Source organism: Poecilia formosa, unplaced genomic scaffold, assembly GCF_000485575.1.
Source record: "Poecilia formosa unplaced genomic scaffold, Poecilia_formosa-5.1.2 Scaffold681, whole genome shotgun sequence".
NCBI classification, from domain to species: domain Eukaryota; kingdom Metazoa; phylum Chordata; class Actinopteri; order Cyprinodontiformes; family Poeciliidae; genus Poecilia; species Poecilia formosa.
The window spans coordinates 1-14,734 of record NW_006800620.1 but is presented as its reverse complement, the minus strand read 5'-3'; the positions used below and the strand labels follow the sequence as shown (position 1 = coordinate 14,734).

The following is a 14,734-nucleotide window of genomic DNA, read 5'->3' as shown; positions in this document are numbered from 1 at the left end:
AATTATTCTGCGGTGGCGGCGCGGCTATGGATGGCATGTAAAGGAATAGCCTTTTTGCCCTCCAGCATTGCACGCATGCGCAAAATTTTCTTATGTAAACAATAACATGCAGGGGGTCTAGATTTGTAAATCCGATTATAATTAAGTCGGTACCTCACCAGCTATGAACCTCACCGCAAGTCACTGTTGTCTACATCTGTCGTTGCCAGTATTTTTAATGACTTATCTCGTGAATGTATGACTCACGGGTGATTTTGATTTAATTTCTTCTTAAACGGAAGCACCACAATTGTAAAATTGTGGTTTGTACTATGAAGTACCGGTGAGGTTCACCAGCTATGAACCTCACCGCACGTCACTGCTGTCTACATCTGTCGATGACAGTATTTTTAATGACTTATCGCGCGGATGTATGACTCACTGGGTGATTTTGATTTAATTACTTCTTAAACGGAAGCACCACAATTGTAAAGTTGTTTTTTCAACATTAGTAGAATATAGACAAAGATTTGCTCACGTTTGTAATGGAAATGAAGTAATTTAGAATCAAATCCCGACACCTGGTTGAGGTCTCATGCTTACTGTCGCTGGTTTTGGTTTGAGCTAAATCCTGTGGGAAATCTTTTCTACATAGCATTGTCCTGTCTGTTTTCCCATTTGTTGCTGATCAAAGTGTCAGGATGCTTCTGGTTCCACATCCCTAACTATCACATCGATACGTACAGTATGTTGTCTTTTTGGTTTGGATTTTTGAGAAATTTCACAGCTGTGACAATCAGTCACTGCTGAATTGCATTTTATTGTCCTGATGTTGTGTATTTGTGTGCGTTGTGCTGCAGCTGCCCCTAAATGCAATACTGCAATTATCATGGGCTCCATTACGGAGGCTAGTGTGAAACAAGAGATAAGGAAATAAAAAAATAAAAAAAATTAGGAAGAGGACTTAATTACATTTTGGCAACATATAAATGTAAATACATCATTTGCTTTATATTGTTCTTTGTCTCCTCAGCCACCTTTTTTTTATTACATCCTGCCCCCTTTCTCTCTTCCTCTCTACCCATGTCAGCTTCAGGCAGTGTTTCACATTACTACGAACATCAGTCACAGGGGCCCTGGATAAATCTACCTCATACCTCTTTGAAGACACAGCCGTTTATTAGTACATATATACACACAGGGCATGTGGAGATCAGTCATGCATGATGACAGATCCTAATAGCTGTTGCTTGTCTATGCACATGCAGAAAACTGAGACAGAGGGACTGCAGAATGCACAACACACACACTGATCATGGTGGCATACAGAAATACACCCCCACAGAAACACACGTGGAGCAAGTGAGCCCGATCCGAACAATGTTGACAGCGATCCTGCTATTTTTAAAGGGCACACTTCACAAGATCTGTCCCAGGGGATAATTTTCTATTTAAACCTCAACACGTACACAAAAAATAGCAGACGCACTGATCTCAACAAGCATGATATAATCGGAGTAAAGTAGTTGCACACATGAATGTGTTATTGGTTAATGTCTTTACATATGTCACTGGAGACATCACAACAGTCAGACAAAAACTGAAATGATGTTTTGGCTCAAAGTCACTGCCATGCCTGAATTCTGTTGGTGGACAGAGAGCCTATAAAATGTATTTTCCCACTTATTCTGTTTCTTTTTCACCACACTAAATGTTTTGGATAACCAAAAAATTTTAATATACAACAAAGACAGCCTGACTAAATACAGAAAGCAGATTTCAAATCTAATTAAATTAAGCAAAAGCAGAAGCCTGGCTTTGTTCAAAGAGAAAGAATTAAAATCTCTAATTTACTGAGACTGTTTTGTCCTTTTGTCAACTAAAGTTCAATGTCTGTATTGAAGCTTCATTTATTGAAAGTTAGGAATTGTTCAAGTAGTTAGGCGTTTATGTTCATGCTCTTATTTTGAAGTGGCTTTAGACTGTTTACGCAGCAGCTCCATTTCCTCTCCTCAAGTTCTCCAGCCATGATGCTGTAGAACTACAGTGGGAGCTAATGCTTTAAAGCAGAACTAATGCTTGTGATTTACACTTTGGGGTTAGCATAGCTAACATTCTAGTTAGCAGTGTTCACCCACCACTGCCAAAAATGTTGGGAATCAAGATGTTTTTAGAAAATGTGAGACAGACCTTTGCATTAATTTTGATCAGCATTAGCATTAAACTCTACAAAGGAGGCCATTTTTACCTAATCTCTTTTTTCTTGTTGAATCTAGAATAGTCACCTCAACCGAGGCAGGTGAGACTGGCTGTGCTTTAGTGTACAAACTAGTGAAGCGTTTTTACCAGCCTATGATCAAATCTCTCCTCAGATGTCTTCCAGTTTTGTACAGTTTCATTCTGTAAGCTGAATGCATCATGTACTTACTACTGGAATCAAAGAAAAATTGTCTCTCAAAGGAAGAATTGTGGCATCATTTACGTACGCTGGTAATATAAGCCTGGTAATAGGATACCATTTATCAGCTAGGATGGTTGATTTATTTATCAGTTTATCAGTTGATGGTTATCCTAGGTTTACCATTTGATGGATCGTCTAATCGCTCATATCATAGTGAATATATCACATTATCTCCTCAAGTGTCTAGGTTGAATTTATTTAAACTATAATCCCTGATTGTGACCGAAATTCACTACAACCGCGTAATCCTATGAATGAGGTAATCCTAAAGAGATGCTGCGTTTTAGCAGATTAAAACTTTTCCTTAACCAACAAACCCTGAGAAGCCACTTTGATCATTTTTTCCATTTACATAATGCTTCTCTAAATGCTTATTTGTGTTGTGATATTTGTGATAAACAACTGACTGATGAATCCCGACTAAAAATGATCAGAAAATGAAATTAGTGATTAATTTGTAACGACATGGAAATGTGTTTCTCAGCATGTATGAGACAGGCTGATAGTAAAGCTGCAAAGTTTATTTGAAAATTTAACAGTTAGTATGTGGAGCACATTAAATATGAAACATATTGATCAAATAGATGTTTCAACATGATTTTTTTCCAAACCAGATTAAACAAAGTTATTTGAAAATCATGCCACCTGAAATGCCAAAGATTAAATTAGAGTTTGTGTATTTTTTTATATAGTTTTACCATGTCTGCAGCTATGATTGATTCTTACAGTTTATTTTTTTATCCCTTCGAAAAGTAGCAAGCGCACACATCTTGGTCTCTTATAATTGACACATTACGCTAATAGATGTTTGAAAAAGACAAAAATGTTTTATGAATGACACAGTTTGACCCGTATCAATGAAAACTACAGTTGCTCTATCACTCTGCTTATGCATTTCTTATTTTCCTGTGCAGATGTTCATCACATCTTGCAGACATGCCTGGTTCAGTCCAAAATACTACACCAGATGATGCAAGCACTGGCTAACAGGTAGTGCTTCATTTCAGTCTTGGAGTCCATGAAACAAGGAAGGTAACATTCAGATGAAACACAAGAAATATGTATTTTCTGTGTCCTGTAACAGTAAGCAAAGTCTGAATGCAGGTATCTCATCTAAACCTTAACCACTGCGCTGCCTGATCAGAAAAATCACTGACACATATCCTCTAATGTATGGCTGGGCAATAAACCATTTTTAACAATTAATGATTTTTTTTTGTAGGTTTAATTTTGGAAAAAATATGGATTTTGTTTTTCACCAATTGGGTTTCCTAAGTGATGAAGTACAGACTATTTAGACTTTGAAGTCGGGTTAACTTAGAGAAGGAATTGTCAAAATAAAAGAGTTTTAAAAAATATTATCCATCGTTTGTATTTTTAAGGAAAAAGTGAGGAAAAAATACTTTGAAATCAAATTTGGTATAAAAAGATTAGAGATTTTATTTTTTTAAACCAAATCGCTTCAACAATACTCAAATGCCTTTTAGATGTAACTGTAAAGCAAAAGTTTATTCCGACATGTTACCATGCAGATGGAAAAAGAATAAACCAACATAAGCTACGATGAAAGGCAATCATTACTGGAGTCCATTTTTATGGTAAGTGCTTTGTTGCATCCATGGGCCCTTGTCAAACTAAAAAGCCCAATCTCCACATGAAATAATCACAAGCACCTTTTAAAGCTCAGGCTCGTCAAACACACACTTGTGTTGGAAACGTTGAAAAAACGTGACACTTGAGTAAATAAATTCCCTTATTAATTTATTAATAAGGGAATTTATTAATAAATTCCCTTATTTATTAATAAATAAGGGAATTTATTTATTCCCAATTTATTTATTGGGAATAAATAAATTCCCAATAAATAAAGGGAATTTATTTATTGTTGCTTTTAAAGTCCTTGAACAAACTGCTGTACAGCTGGAAATAAAAGGCAGTCTGTGAGTAAGAGCACAAAATAAACAAATGGATGCCAGAAAAAAAAAAAAAATTCAAGACTGTGATGAACATCATGCATCAGAAATAAATCATCCACGTAATCTCAGCATTTTTTTAAACAGGGTACTGTCATGAGAAAGTTAAAGAACATCAGTTCAAAGATCACACATTTGCTTTAGTTAGCTTGCCATGTCGCTTACCTTGTGAAGTCCTAAACCTGTGTGACCCAGATTTGTTACACGGTTTCCAGTCGCCATGTTTCATGTGATTTCAGTGCTTCTCTGAAGATCTTTGTAGCTGAAGTATTGTAGGTGTTATTGTTGGAAGTGGGCCCTCTAGGCAGAGAGACACTATTTTAAAGATCTGTCATGTTAAACATCTTTGTGTCTCTTGCTCACTCCCCTTGCTCTCGATCCTGCTGTCCTTGATGTTCGCCTCTTGTGGTCTTCCCCTCACCAGTGGAGGAGAATATGCTTCCTTACATGTCATGATTGGAACGGAGATGCAGTTTTTATTGCCAGTCTTTTTTTTTTTTTAGAAAAGTAGGCCAAGAGCACCTGGATTTTTTTCTTAAAAGCAAATATCTAAAAGATACACACACAGGGGGTTCAGGGAATGAGACGGGTAAATAAAGTTCCCTCCATGCATATGACATTTTGTTTGTTTGTTAAAGAGACAACCATCACTCTTGTACATGCTGGGTGAATCACAGAAAACATCCAACATGGGGACAAACTTGTGTTTTTTGTTCTCTCTTTTTGTGTTTTTCCCATCAATACAGCTAACTGTGCTTTTTGCTACATTTAGAGCTGGGGTCTTCAACTCCAACCCTTGAGGGTTGCAGTCCTGCAACTTTTAAATGTCTCTGCTTTGACACACCTGAATCAAATGTCTGGATTATCTCCATAGTATACATTAACAGTTCTCTAGAGTTCTGCTAATGACCTGATTATTTGATTCAGGTGTGTTGAAGCAGAGAAACTTCTTAAAATGCCCATCAGTGTTTAGTCTGCTCTAATCAAACTCTAGTTCATTTGTCTGTAAGGTCTGCTTCAGTTCAGTCGAACTCTGATCTGGACCAAAAACAGCTGAAGTGAAATCTGGTGCAGTTTGAATGCGTATGTGAATGCCAAGCAGACCGGAGATCGCTCCAATAGCTGGAAGTGCAGGGCATTCTGGGTAAATCCAGCCAAAAAAAAAAACTGTGTGTATCTACTACCAGCAGGAGAAATGGCTCTTGGACTTTTGTCAGAGACAAAACAGAAATCCAACAAACGGAAAATTGAAACATCTCTCCATTTTTTTTTTTTTTTTTACTTTTTGTTAAGAAGGAAGATGCGCTCACATCTTCTTCAAAAGTTTCCATGTCATTTCCTTCAGTGGTTATTGGTGCAGTGTTGCCACAGGTGAGGGAGTAGAAAGGATGCTCCAAAAGAACTTTTGACTGCAGGCTTCAAAAACTCATTGTAAGACTTTTTAAGACCACAATGAATTAAAATTAAGACCTATATTGCAACAGAAATGTACCAAGACAAAAGAATTGCTGACACATTTGCTCTTATTCATGATGAATGTAAAAAAGCTAGCTAGCTATTAAAGATATATAGGCAGCATAGCCTCTACTGGCGTGAGTCAGTGAACACAATGAAGATGTTAGCAGCGAACTTGACAAAAAAAAGTCCAATGAGAAAAAATAACTGCATACAAGATTAAATATTCCTGCAATGACAACATTTAAGCCCTGTGATTAATGTATTTAAAGCCAACCTGCATTAAAAAAAATATTTCAGGCATGTCTTTATTTCACTTAAGACATCTTAAAAATGTGCAAACACCCTGTTACACTTAACTTTAAAATGTAGGAATTACAGTAAGACTGAATGACTTGTTTCTGTTTTAGTTATTTCTCTCTGGTGAACAGATGTCATCCAGATTCTTTAAATGTTCTCTTTGGGTTTGAGACAAAGCCAGGAGAAGGACAGGATGGGGTGAGGTGGGTGGAGGTGACGTTCCCGGAAGTTATAGCTTCTTTATTAGAATCAAAGAGACAGGTGGAGGGTATGTGTCATGAAACAGGTAAATACTTAAAGAATGAAGTTAAAAGAGTGAGTAAAGAAGTTAAAGAAGAATAGTACAATACTCTCTTTAAAATGGTGCAAGACTTTTCGGTTAAAATTTGGAGTCTGTTGTTTTATCCTGTTTTCTAATAACCAAGAGGCCAAATGCTGACATACAGCATTTGTGCCACACAGTAATTACCAAGAATCTCTGCTTGAATGTTTGACATTAACCAGAGCCTCTCTGGGTGAGACCTTTTTTTTCCTTCTCTGAGATTGTTAGCGTTGCCATTTGCCCAAGATCGTGCTTTCCACTGTATTAACGTCAATCTTTGGAAAAGTGGTAATTCTCATGCAGACAACAAAACAATTGGTTACATTCTAGTCTCAATTTGAAAAGATGTCAAGTGAAACATTTTGTTAATGTTAAATATAGCTACTTCTAAAGGAGATTAAGGATCAGCTTTTGTGCTAGAGCCTGGAGGACTTTTTTTGTCCAAATGAGAAAATTGTTTTTAGACTCTTTGACCCAAATTACTAACAATATGATGGTGCTAAAAGCTGTTATGAGAATATTCTGGTTTGTAAACATCAGTTTGATTTGCTTTTCTAGAGAAAATGAATCCTTAGTTTTGATGGGATCATTGTTCTTATTATTCTAATACTACTATGCTGCCTAAAAACACAGTTTTCATTCTATGAAGTGATCGTTTCTGGCCTTCTACATTGGTTCCTCGGGCATCCCTGCTGTACTCCACAGACTTTGCATGGCATTTCTTTTTTGAAACAAGCAACGACCAGCAGACAGTTGCACAGAAGAAGTTGACTTTCCAGGTGAGTCAATGTAGTAGTCCCAGTAGGTTCTTAATGACACGGAGAATGAACAGATAAGTGCAACCAAAGGTATGAGACGAGATGTGATTAGGAAACAGCAGGAAGATGAAAACATGCCAGGCATACACAACTGTGAAAGAGATGAAGGTGGAGAGATGTGAAAAAGGAAAAGGAGAAGCTCCACCCAGGATCATAAACTAATTTGTTTTGGGATTAGACCAATGGAATCCAGTGCAAAAGGAATTTCATGGAAGTATACACTTTGAAGTATTCAGTGAATTCAATTGAGCTAAAGATCTGACAATAGTAGCAGCATTCTTGTTGAATGGACAAGGTGAAGGATCAAATAGTTTCCTATCAACACAAAGCAGAAAAGAAATTATGAGAATTGAGCTGTGTTAAATGGCAGACATCTGCAAATTGATGGGCTGTGCTGAGTGTTGAGAAATGTTAACTCATCTGAAATGTTAGCTACAAACTCCACATATGCTATTAGTCATCCCTATCATTTTGGTTATAAACAGCAGATACGCTTGTTTATTGAGTGAAATGAAAACAAGGCATTTTAAAAAATCTTTCATAGCACTGAGTACTAGTTTAAAAAAAGCCATTTTAAGAATATAGAAAACATTGTTTAATGGTACTAGTTAGACTTCCCTGTAAATGTCTGTAAAAGTACCCTCGGTATGATTTAGTTGCAAATGTCCTTTCAAAACCTGAACCAGCTGTTTTCAGTTGTTAATAAATGGTTCCAGGTCATTGTAAATCTGTGTAGAAGAGGAAAGTTTGTTTTCTCACACTCTCCAAAGTACATTCGGGAGTGAGTGGGTGCATGGTTATTTGTTAAGTTGTTTCTGTGTTGCCCTGTGATGAGTTGGCGTTCTTTACAAGATGTTCTCTGAACTAATAAATGTCTTGCTTCTAACTTTTCTCAAACATCCAAAAACACTGGGAATTTCCTGGCAGTGGTCTCATGTAAATGTAGCTTTAGCCTGTTGCAGTAAACACTGTTTTTACATTTTGAAGAGTCCAAAGTAAACACAAAGAAAAGACACAAAATAACAGCCCAATAAACCAGTGGTCCCCAACCCCTGGGCCGCGGACCGGTACCAGTCCATGGACTAATTGGTACTGGGCCGCGCAAGAAATAATTAAATATTTCCGTTTTATGTCTTATTTGAGTATGAAGGATCTTTTATTTTGAAAATCCTTTAATCAGATTCTCTTGGTTACTTGCGCGCCAACACTGAGCCCACAAGTAGCAAAATGAGTAAGAAACAGATGTCTTTGTAAAGTTTCTTTGCAAAGGGGAAAAGGCCCAAAGAAGAGACAGGAGAATGGAATTATCCTGGACCGGTTGGTGAGTCCCACATTACAAGCCCGCTCTGCGTAACATGCGGCGACCAGCTCGCTAATGAGGCAATAAAGCCTTCAAACTGCTTCGCCACGTAGTATATCCAAGCACCCTGTGGATATAAGCAAAACTTTGGGTGTCATTGTCTCTCATCACTCCCAGAAGGAACCGTCTCATTGCAGAGAAACAAGCTCAGGGCTCCTATTAGTCATTATCGTGAATTAAAATTTTCACGAAAGTAAAATGTTCGTTTTTGTGGCACATCTGTATCTTATTTTGAAGGGATATGTAAACGTTACCATAGCGACCAGAGTCAGAGAGAGTCTGGGCAGTGGTCGAGAGGAGATGAGTAGAGCTTGTGAGTCTTAAGATTTAAGAATTGTCGGCTGATTTTCCAAACCTCTGTGATCGCAGAGCTGATAAAAGTACAACAGGTTCGATCGGTTCCTGTGTCCAAGGCATGAGCAACACACCACACTCGAACCGATTCCAGTCACAAACATCCCGACTCCAGAGGATAATCCACAGTTCCCCCAACATAGCGGGAATTTAGAATAACCAAACACGGATGACTATAGTGATAGTTTGTGGACTCATTTAACAAAAAGAAAAGGCGGTGGATAAAAGAAGACGGGAGCAGCCGCTCTATTTGCTACACTATGATTTGGAGGTGACTGTTGTTTCACAGTTAACATTTTAATTGAATAAACATAATACACATATATAATAATGACCTTTACATGTAATAATAAACATTTCCACATATCATCTCCGATATCCACCGGACTCTCGCGATATGTCAGCTGTTTGGGATTCTCGTATCCATGATGTTTTGCAGGTTGGGAAACAATCAAATCTTTGAGATTCTAACTCTTATCATTAGCCAGAGTTTGTTGCAACTGAGTAGATCCTGCTCTCTAGCCAACTTTCCAATATCGCTAAAAGAAATCTAGCTAAGCCCCAATGGAAAGCTGAAACACGGCAGCATTTTTCAGCTTATCACTCTTTACAACTCTAAGAATTGCCTTGTTGGAGCTAAAATTATGTTTTTTTGTTTATCAAACTGTTCTTGTTTGTATCTTTTTTAAACTTAACAAAACTCCTGGGAACAGATTGTGTCCTAACACCAAGCTGTAAGGACACCTAACTGTTAGGATTTGGTTTTTGTGTGTATTTTTGTGTGAGTGTTTCCAGTTAATTGAGTCTCCATGTTGTCATGTCTGCCCCTGATTGTTCCCAGCTGTCTGTCGTGTTACCTGATTAGTCCCTGTGTATTTAAACCCACCTGTGTCTCTTGTTCCCTGTCCACACTTATTTGTGTGTCATTTGTTGTGTTACAGTCCTGTGTGTTTCCAGTGTTACCAGTGTCTCGGTTCCTTGCTCATTGCTCACCTATGCTGTCTGGATTTTGCAAAGTTTAAGATTATCATTAAAACCATAATTTTTGCACTTAATCTGGGTCTGACCACATCTCATCCTCACCACCAACTTCTTAATTCATAACACTAACTTGGATACACATGTTAATCCTCATCTTTTGTCTCTGATGCAAGACGTTTTTGATATTGGTGTATTAAGAGTTGCTTGCCTGTGTAAAAATGCCAAACGCTGTGTCGACATTTGGAACTGACTATGAATTGGAACAGCCTCAATCGGAAAGCTGTGAGAACAATTGCATATACAGAGTCGAAACAAATCGTTGATGGATGTCATGAGGCACAACTACTCCCAGATGTTATGAACGTATTGTTAGAATTGGAGATGTAGGAATAGAGCTGAAAGTGCAAACAATAAAAGCAAACATGGGAAAGACAGTGGAGGGAGAAGGAAGGGGGGAAAGACTGGACTGTTGTTGCCAGGGGAGAGGTTTCATATGAAAACACACATTCCAATTCGCTTAATTACCGACAAACCCAGTCACTCCAAAGATAGCAAAAGTGGAGTTGGTGTAGGGTGGAAAGTGTTTGTCTCCTTGTGTGTGTGGCAAAAGTCCTGCTCATCTCATCTCATTTCAAGGCTTAGACAAGATCACTTTGTCAGATACACTCTTATCTCAAAGTCAGCCCCCTGGAATATTTACTAGTCTCATGTGGGGAAATCTCTGAGGATTATCCCCAATAACCTGTTTAACTTAATCCTTATCTCACACACATGAATCATAAATCCCCACCACCTCTCTTCTCTGTTTTTCTGAGATGGACTGAGGGGAGTAGTGCCTCTCTCACCTTACTCTCCATTACACTCCCTCTCCTCTCCCTCCTCAAACACACACACTCCCTCACTCCATCTGCTTCTCGAGCATGAGCTGGCTGCTTTTTCTGCCTTCATTGTGCATCTTTGAGCCGTTCTGATATATGCGCTCCCCCTCTGCCTTCCTGCTGCTTTCTTTTTGCTGTCTTTCTATTGACCCCGTACCTCACCAGGGGAGCCAGGCTCTCTAAGTTTTTGTCCTGTTTCTCCCAGGACACGAAAAAAGGAGCAGAGATCACCGGCGAAGAAGACCGTTACCACAAAAACAGGAAATAGGAAGTGGGCAGTGACCTGTGCGAGAGGGGACTGGAGTCGAACAGCTGTGGGCTCAACAGTTTTTGGATGTTGGGATGAGAAAACCACATCAGAGCGGTCTGCGAGAAGACGACGAGCAAGGGAAAATACTGAGACGGTGAATCTGTTGGATTCACACCTGACGGGGGGAAAAAACCCTCTACAACCTGAGGACGAAAAGGAGGCGAGAAAGACATTTTGGTGATAAAACTCCACACTTGGAGTGACTTGGACTTTTTTTCTTACTTGTATGCGTAAAGCCCAAAGTCTTAGCAAAAGCCGAGGTTCTTCAATAATCTAATTCTTAAATATTCTGGGATCTGACTTTGGAAGTGTCCTTGGAATTTCATCTTTTTTATACTTGTTGAAGAGACTTCAACAGGCTTTCTGATTCCCGGAAAAGGTTCAGTCAAAAGCTTTGGAGGAAATAGCTACTTCAGCTGAAATCTCTTACATTGATGAAAACACGTGTCTCTGGACAGAAAAAGTAGCTGGACTCAGGAACTGTTGAATTTCCTGGAGTTAAAGTAGACTTTCAGCGTCTTCGAATAAGTACGCAATCTCTAGAGGATTTGGGCTTCACCAAGACAAGAGTCAAACTAGGTGAGTTAATTTTTTCCATCTCAATTATGAAGGTAAATTAGGAGTTTTCTGTGGACATGATGAAGTGTTTCAACCAGAGCATCCCTGTTCACCAAATGAGCCTGTGAATATACATTTTACTTCTGAATGAAGAGCGGCATACTTCAGCAAAAAATGTAACCCAGATCCCTTGAAAACGCTCCAGGCCACTTTCTCATTCACTCCGGGGCGAAATGCTGATGGGGCAATAAAAACGTCTCGGAGAAGGCACCAAAATAACTGGAGCTGACAATGATAACCCCTTCCCAGATAGGTTGTCAGCACCTGTCACTCCTCACATATGTTACGGCAATGGCCTCAGACAGCTCAGTGTGGATTTGAATGCAGTAATTGTGCCGTCCCCAGGGTTGGGACTGTCATTCCTGGAGACGGACGGTCGAGGCCCATTAAAATGATACAGGCTGATTTGTAGACGCAGCTGGAAGAAATTTAACTAAATCCACAAGGAGGGTCCTCAGCTGCTCGCTTTTGAAGAGTTCCAACATTTTGTGAGGAAACCGATTTGTCGCGGCTGTTGAGAGCTCAAGTTGGCTTCACTTATGAAGTATTGATGGCACGCATCTAATATTTAACAATCAGAGATGATCTTGTCTTTTGAGTGGTGTCATTTTGTCAGATGAAGTCCTCCCTAATATGCAGTGGAGTCCTAATTTATTAGCTTTGTGGTTTCTTGGCAGAGTGGAAGGTGAAATAATGCCTCCAACACAGATTTCAGCACAGGTTTCAGAGACAACCTTGTTTTTCTTGTTGTTTTTGTCTGTGGTAATCTTCACTCCTCTGTAGTGGATTTTCTCCAGAGGGCAACAGAAGTGATTTGATTTAGTTGTTACATGGAAAGCTGCCGATGCCAACTAAACCCGGTGGTTTAATTCCTGAAGAGCAAACTATCAGGGGAAAATCCTTTGGCTGCCATCTGGGAGACTTCACACACACGCACGCACGCGTGTGCTCACTCGACTCGCACACATACCCAAGATTCATGATTAGAGCTGTTCATTCATTCAGATATATGTCAGTGAGGTTGACAAGCTGTCCAGCTGTGGTGCTGTTAGCTCAGCTCAAGTCACTGATTACTGCTGAAAGACCCAGTTAAGGTTTATTCTCAGTGACTGACCTGCATTTCCCCCTTTTTTTTCCATAGCATACTAAAACTCTGGCCTGTAATACAATATTTTTTTTATTGTTCTGCAAATTGGTTTCCACTTCCATTACTACAGGAAAGACTCGGTAAGGTTTTAAGTAAAAAAGCAAAAGTAAAAAAGGGAAGAGTTTTGAAGGGTTCCATATTTGGCATTTTGGCTTTGAACAGCTTTAAATGAAACTGAATGGTCATGTTTTAATATCTGTTTAATGCTTAACATTAAACAGTGTTTACAACACTTTTTTCTTGTAATGCATTGATTTAAGCTGTAGGGTATGGATTTTTGAGGAATAAAAGATGAGCAGAGATGGCATAATTAAAATCGGTTTTGGAGTTGGCAGACATCCTTCAGGACAGAGTGAAAGTCTAATTAGCCTGATTTGACTTGCAGTGTCTGTGTTTGTGTGTTGCTGTGACTTGCTGGCAGACAGATTGTTAGATCTGTCTGTCTGTTAGATCTGTTCTAATCTCAGCGAAAGACACACACTAACGCATAAATAAACCCAAACGGAAAAAAATCGGTGGCGTTCAAAGAAAATGCTTTCTCAAACATTAAGTGAAAGTATGCCTTTTTTTGTAAGCATCAACTTTTAAGATTTTTTGAGATCATTGTATATATGTCTACATTAGAATGTATATTGAATTTGACCAAAGGAGGCATTATCTCCAGGTCTTGGTGATCAGCTGAACCCAGCAGCACAGTGAAAGGCGATTTCTAAACTAATATAAGTACTGTGTTGTTTAACAATTTTTTTATAATATAATTCTTGTGTTAGGTAAGAAAACCAGTATTGTTTTTCTCTGCAAATAAATGCTTGACATTTTTGTTGGGAATCATTTTTAAAAATCAGAGAAACTAAAATTGTTACCATGGTTACATGCTTTTGTCCAGAACTGTCCTCACTGGGATAGTTTGGGATTTTTTAAGCTTTTTATTAAAAGGTTAGAAGCTGTTAATGTTTTATCTGCAGTACGTCCCTCTGCTGATGACATCAGTTGGTAAGAATCAACTTTAGTCTAGGTAGTGGCAGGGCCATCTCAGAAACATCCAACTGCTTGAGATCTGATGGTTAGTTACAGCAACAAAGGATTATTTAATGGAAAATAGTTTTTTAGAAGGTGGTGTATGGGCTAGGCTGAAAAATGTATGCTTACGAGTCTAAATTTGTAAATTTCACAGTAAACCTGCATATATTTAGGATTTGTTTGTTCCTTGCTTTTCAACCCAAACATACATGTGAAATCAGAGGTTTTATCTGTGGGAAGTTTGAGTTATGATTACAAGCTACACAGTTATAGTTCTGCAACAACACAAGGGCAAATCACAAAATTTACGAGTACAAATCTTCAACCCTTTGAAAACTACAGACATCATAGATGGAATGCTGGAAAGATCGATCTAAATTTGGCCTGTCCTAAGAACCAGCCGAGGAGAACACGTAGAGTGTTTCTGGTCTGGTCTGCTACATTTCATTTGTCCCTGAAGTCACAGGTCAGACATGGAAATGATGTCACACTTGAACGCTCCAGTTGCATTTCAGAAAACCAGTTAGATTTGCTATTTTTTGTGGTTCTTACTAAAGTAAAAAAAAAAAAAAAGTGTAAAGCTTTACATAAAACTAAATCAATGTGAAATTTGTTTTAGTGGTTAAAGTCAGGCCTGCGACAGACTGGCGACCTGTCCGACTGAACATCGTCTTTTAGAGTCCAAATACAAAAAATGTAAAGAAATACTTCATCACTTTATATCGCAAATAGTAGTTGCTGCTGCTCTGAATCAGTGC

The 14,734-nt window shown here is 38.6% G+C and overlaps 1 long non-coding RNA gene across 1 annotated transcript in view; it reads right to left on the bottom strand.

Moving 5' to 3' along the window:
* Window positions 1–4,846, bottom strand: part of LOC107834594 (uncharacterized) — a 7,758-nt gene extending 2,912 nt beyond the window's left edge. Inside the window, exons 1-2 of the long non-coding RNA XR_001660398.1 lie at window positions 4,835–4,846; window positions 697–700 (exon numbers count right to left, since the gene is read on the bottom strand). This is a non-coding gene — a long non-coding RNA (uncharacterized LOC107834594). The remainder of the gene's footprint in view (window positions 1–696; window positions 701–4,834) is intronic.
* Between the last annotated feature and the right edge of the window lie 9,888 nt (window positions 4,847–14,734).